At 33.8% G+C, this 6,367-nt stretch overlaps 1 pseudogene; it reads right to left on the bottom strand.

The window, feature by feature from the left end:
- Positions 1–762: 762 nt before the first annotated feature.
- LOC127186340 (zinc finger protein 160-like) lies at positions 763–2,486 on the bottom strand (annotated as a pseudogene).
- Between the last annotated feature and the right edge of the window lie 3,881 nt (positions 2,487–6,367).

Below are 6,367 nucleotides of genomic sequence, written 5' to 3' on the forward strand. Positions count from 1 at the left end.
GAAGACAGTGGTAATATATTTATTAGTAATTGTGATAAAATAGTGATTAATTTCAGATTTTAAAGTATCTATTATGTATACTCTATAAAAAGCCCAAATACTACAGCACAATTATCTTCATATAGAATATATCTAACAAATGTCAATATTCTACCATACTAAACTAGACCGAACATTATGCAAGAGATAACATTAGGATAGATATTAGTAATATTATCCTGCCTTAAATCCTTATATTTTAGAAAATCATTTCTTTAATCAGTTCTGACATGAATTCTATTGTATTACTATTCAATGACAGCATATTAAAACTGCACAAAGCATTTTTCCTATTTATTTTTGGAATAAAACAATAAATATATGCTGTATTTCTGGGCAAAGTATTTCCAACTCCTTCCAAGTATTAAAATTCCTGATAAGGGTTATCTGATAATGAATAAGATTTCAATATTGTTTAAATACTTACAACTATTTTTCTCATTTAAAAAACATGATTCTCCAATGAACCCTGGGACAGTAATTACCTTTCCAGTTAGACTCTTGTATGAAACTTCTTTGTGCTCTAAAGTTTGAGTTTAAGTAAAAGTATTTGCCACATTCTTCACATTTATAAGGTTTGTCTCCATTTTGTATGCTCTGTAGTCTTTGAAGATATGATTTCCAGGTAAAGGAATTCCATTCTTTATATTAATAATGTATGTCTCAAGTATTTACTCTGTGGTGAGGTTGAAGAGTTGAGGACTTCCAAAAGTGTTTGCTCTATTACTTACACTTATAAGGCTGATTTCCAGTATGGATTCCTTGATGAACATGGAGATTTGAGGACCAAGTAAAACACCTCCAACAGTCTCTATATTTTTAAAGTTTATATAGAGTGTGGGTTCTGTAGTGAACCTGGTAGTGGTGTACTGAATCTGTAGTGATGACATGGTAAAGATTTTTCCACATTCATTACATTTGCAAGGTTTTCTTCAGTATGAAATCTGGTGAGCTTGAATCTTTGATTTCTGTGTAAATGATTTCCAACAATGATCATATTTATATGGTTTGAATCAAGTATGGATTCTTTGATGACATTGGAGAGTTGGGTACTGTGTAAATGAATTCACACACTCATTACATTTGTAAAGTTTTTCTCAAGTATGGATTTTTTGATGAACTTTAAATGTGAAAGATAATGTAAATAATTTCTCACACTTATTACATTTATATGGTTTATCTCCAGTATGGATTCTTTGATGATATTGGAGACTTGAGTACTGAGTAAATTATTTTCCACAATCATTACACTTGAAAGGTTTTTCTCCAGTATGGATTCCTCAATGAACATGGAGATTTGAGTACTGGGTAAAGGATTTCCTACACTCACTGCATTTGTAAGGTTTTTCTCCAGTGTGGATTCTTTGATGACCTTTCAGTATTGAGGACAGTCTAAAGGATTTCTCACAGTTATTACATTTATATGGTTTGTCTCCAGTATGAATTCTTTGATGACCTTTGAGATTTGAGTACCAGGTAAAAGATTTTCCACATTCATTACACTTGAAAGGTTTTTCTCCAGTATGAATACCTTGATGAACTTGGAATGTTGAGTAATGGGTAAAGGATTTCCCACAATTGCTACATGTGTAAGGTTTTTCCCCAGTGTGGATTCTTTGATGACCTTTTAGTGTTGAGGACAGTCTAAAGGATTTTCCACAGTTATTACATTTATATGGTTTTTCTCCAGTATGAATTCTTTGATGACATTGCAGACTTGAGTACTGGGTAAAAGATTTCCCACATTCATTACACTTGAAAGGTTTTTCTCCAGTATGGATTCCTTGATGAACTTGGAGATTTGAGTACTGTGTAAGGGATTTCCCACACTCACTACATTTGTAAGGTTTTTCTCCAGTGTGGATTCTTTGATGAACTTTTAGTGTTGAGGACACTCTAAAGGATTTTTCACAGATATTACATTTATATGGTTTGTATCCAGTATGTATTCTTTGATGGACTTTGAGATTTGAGTACTGGGTAAAAGATTTCCCACACTCATTACACTTGAAAGGTTTTTCTCCAGTATGGATTCTTTGATGAACTTGGAGATTTGAGTTCCGGGAAAAGTATTTCCCACACTCGTTACATTTGTAATGTTTATCTTTGGTGTGGATTCTGTAGTGAACTTGAAGACTTGAGGAGTTCATAAAGGTTTTCCCACACTCACTACATTTGTAAGAATATTCTTGAGAATGAATGCTTTGATGATCCTGGAGAGCAGAGGATGAGGTAAATGATTCCCCACTTTCATTATATTTGTTACATTTTTGCCCAGTATTAATGCTGTGGTGAGCTTGATGTTTTGTGGACTGTGTAAATGATTTCTTGCTCTTAGTGCACTTATAAGTTCTGTCTCCCCTGTGGATTCTTTGATGAACTTGAAGTTTTGAGGACTTGGCAAATGATTTTCCACACAGTTTACATTTATAAAATTCCATATGCATTCTGTGTTGAGCTTTAGGGCCACTACTTAATATTTTCTTATTTCTGTGCAGAATTGAATTGTATTTCAAAATTTGTTGTGAACCTTTTTTCTGAGGAGCCTCCATTTGTGAAATTATGAGTGGAACAGTCTGAGTCCTCTCACAAGAAGCTGAAACTTCTTGATCTTTTGTTTCAGAAATGAAACACAAGTATTTTTCAGACAGATCATTTCCATAATTACATGTTTTATGAACTTCACTGTCAGATGAATATTCCCAGAACTTCTTTCTATCTAGCTCAGAAAGGCCATTACAACCAAATATTCTTGCTATTTCTTTCAGGAAAGAATATTGGGTACACTCCTTTGTCAAATGCTTCTTGGTATGGTAAGAAGACAAAACTGAAAGAAATGAAAGCAAATCACTATATGATATTTCAGATGCATATTAATAATATATGTATATATATTACATAAAATGGCATTATCCTGTGGACCATAGCAAAATATTACAACACATGGTACAGCCAAGAACTGAACTAATTGTTCTCCAAAGAAACAAATGTCCTGATGATAATGAAAGTTAGAAGACATTTCATGAACTATCATATATTTTATAATATATATGATATCTTTATTAAGTATTACATGTAACAGATAATGTCAAACAGAATTGTTGTAACTATCACATGTGAATAGACACCTACTCTTCACTGTGACACTCAATTAACAACATGGTCACCAATCATTATTGTAAATACGTGAGGAAATTAATGACAGAAATGAGCAACTAAAACACTTATTTCAGTGTGTCATCCTAATGCAAGATTAATCAATGATTTTAAAATCAAGGAGGATATTAATAAGAATGCAAAAAAAAAATTAAGTGTATAATGTAAAAACCATGCTCAGTACATAAAAATACAAGGTTTCAATTGTTTAACAAACCTTAAGGATTATTCACTGAGACGAATAAGTTCTTTTGAAACCAAAGAATTCTTACAAGTTAAACATTTTGATGTGCCTAAAATCAATTTTGAATTCACAGTCATATATATATAAGAAATTCCAGACCTGATATTTGAACAGTCAAACACATAACTTAAAATATATTTTTTATCAAAGTGAAAATTTATTACCTTCTCCTTTGCTTTTTTTCCCTCCACCATCAGTCTCATAACATCCTATGGTCCCTAATCTCATTCTTAAGTTCAAAACGTGTTTTACTTAGAATTTGCTTCTATCTCTTTTTTGTGTGTGTTTTTGGTATTTTGTGTGTGTGTGTGTGTGTGTGTGTGTAGATATCTGTATTACAAGTACATAAAAAGACCTCTGTTTGTGTTCTTCTTTTATATGATTGTATATTGTTTAACATATGAACACTATTCACTTGAAATTCCATACTGCCGATGAAATGTATTTGGAAACTAATTTCCATTTCTATAACACTCATTTGTTTGGTATAGTTATATGGGGAAGGATAGGATAAGTAGAGGTAATATAATGTGAGAAATGGGGAAGAGTTTTCCAACTGGAAGGGAATAAATGATAAATATAAAAGAAGGAGAAATATTTTTGACAAATACTTCATAGGTAGCATTCCAAGATGTTGCTACAAGGCTTCTATGGTGTGTGAGTAGCAGGGATGGAGAGAGTGTGGACCAAGTGAGTAACCAAGTTGTGGACTCAAAAACAGCAATGCCTGTATTTCCTGGATAATAGGCATCCTAGGAGCAATAGATACATCAAACATGCCCCATATGGGTGATATCCAGAATCAAGAGGCACACTGTCCCAGGTTTTAGTTACCCAGTCGCTTCCAGCCTACCCAAACCTGGGTTCCAGAGACACAAGGCTACAGCTAGTGACCTGCACAAAAACAGATTCTGGAAACCAGGGACATGGTTAGAGCCTTTGTCCTGCAGTTCTAGTTGTCTCAATGATAATATCTGCTGGACAAGAGAAGTAGACAGGGTCTCGTTCTAAAGAGAAGTACCCCAGCAATCATGGAGTATGAAAACTAGGAGCACAGTGAGTGCAGAGGAAGCAATGACTCATGCTCCCTACAGAAACAGTGGGATCCAAAATGCTAGAAGAAACACTTTAATTCTCTGACCTCCTGAATATTCCTGGAATCCTTAAAAACAGACCAGTCTATTTTTCATGGTGCTAATAGCCACCTTGAAGAGACCTGCCAGATCTGAAGACCACACATGTCAAACAACCATATGCCAATCACTTGACTATAGGTAAAACTGGGACACAGCCTAATGTGAACATTTATAGGCTATTTGAGGAGATTCAGATCTCAGCATAGGACCAATGGCTCCTCCTGCATGCTCTAGAAGCCCAGAGATCTCCAGGAACAACCAGTCAATGCAAGGAGCAACCAGATGGCTAAAGGGCAGCAAAACTCAGGGCAATAGGGCACCAACACAACCCAACTACCATAATACAACATGCCTTGGACATACAAACAAAGCTGAAACTCAAGATATGGCCTTAAATCTATGCTTATGAATAAGATAGAGTCCTTTCAAAAAGATATAAATAAATCCCTCCAAGAAATATAGGAAAATATAATCAAACAGGTGAAGGACATTAATAAAATGATTCAAGACCTGAAAAGAAAAATATAATAAATGAAGTAAACACAACTGATGAAAACCTGGAGTTGGAAAACTTAAGGAAAAGAACAGAAAATGAAGAGGTAAGCTTCACCAACAAAATATGAGAGATGAATGAGAAAATATCGGGCAGAGAAGACAAAATCAAAGAAATAGATACATCTGTCAAAGAAAAAATTAAATTGAAAAAAGTTCCTTTTATGAAACACCCAACAAATCAAGGACACAATGAAAAGACAAACCTAAGAATAAGTATAATTGGAATATGCAAAAGAGAAGAAGAAAAACTCCATGACTAGAAAATATTTTCAAAAAAACTGAAAAAGAAATTTTCACCAACTTAAAAGATAGATACCTTTAAACATACAAAAGGCTTACAAAGCAACAAATATATTCGACCAGAAAAGAATATCCTCTTGACACATAATAGTCAAAACACGTAATGTAGAGAACAAAGAAAAAATATTAAAGGCTGGAAGGGAAAACCAACAAATATCATAATAAGGTAGACCCATCAGAATCATATATTACTTTACAACAGATAATTAAGTACAGGATATAAATAACTTCACTACAACACCACCAAAAGAAGACAAACACATTTCTCAACATATTTAATAATCAGGGAAATGTAAATCAAAATGATTCTAAGATTCTATCCTACACCCAGCAGATTGATGAAAATAAAACCTCAACTGGTAGCACATGCTGGCAAGGATGTGAAGAAAGTAGAACATTCTTGCATTGCAGGTAGGAATGCATCTTCTATGACATCTTTGAAAATCAATATGGTGCTATCTCAGAAAATTGCGAATAGCTCTACCTCACAACCCAACTGTAACAATTCTGCACATATACTCCAAGTGTGCTCCCCCGTACATCAAGGAGATTTGTTTAACTGTGTTAACATGAGATTTAGTCCTAAGAGACAGAGACAGGAAAAAAAACGTATGCCACTCAACTAAAGAATGGATAAAGAACCTGTGGTTCAATGAGATTATGGGATACTACTCAGCTATTAAAAACAAGGACACCATAAAATTTGTAGTTGAAGGCATGGAAGTATAAAAGATCATCTATAATGAAATATCCCAGAAGCAGAGAGATAAGCATTGTATGTACTCACTTATATGTGAAATATAACCCAATAGAACAAAATAACCATACACAATTCAATGGCCCAAAGAAGACATGGACAAGGAGAGCCAAAAGATATTGGTGCTTAAATATCAAACTAAATGAGAAATAGAAGTGACCACAGAAGACATTGCAAAGG

Source organism: Acomys russatus, unplaced genomic scaffold (genome assembly GCF_903995435.1).
Source record: "Acomys russatus unplaced genomic scaffold, mAcoRus1.1, whole genome shotgun sequence".
Taxonomy (NCBI): domain Eukaryota; kingdom Metazoa; phylum Chordata; class Mammalia; order Rodentia; family Muridae; genus Acomys; species Acomys russatus.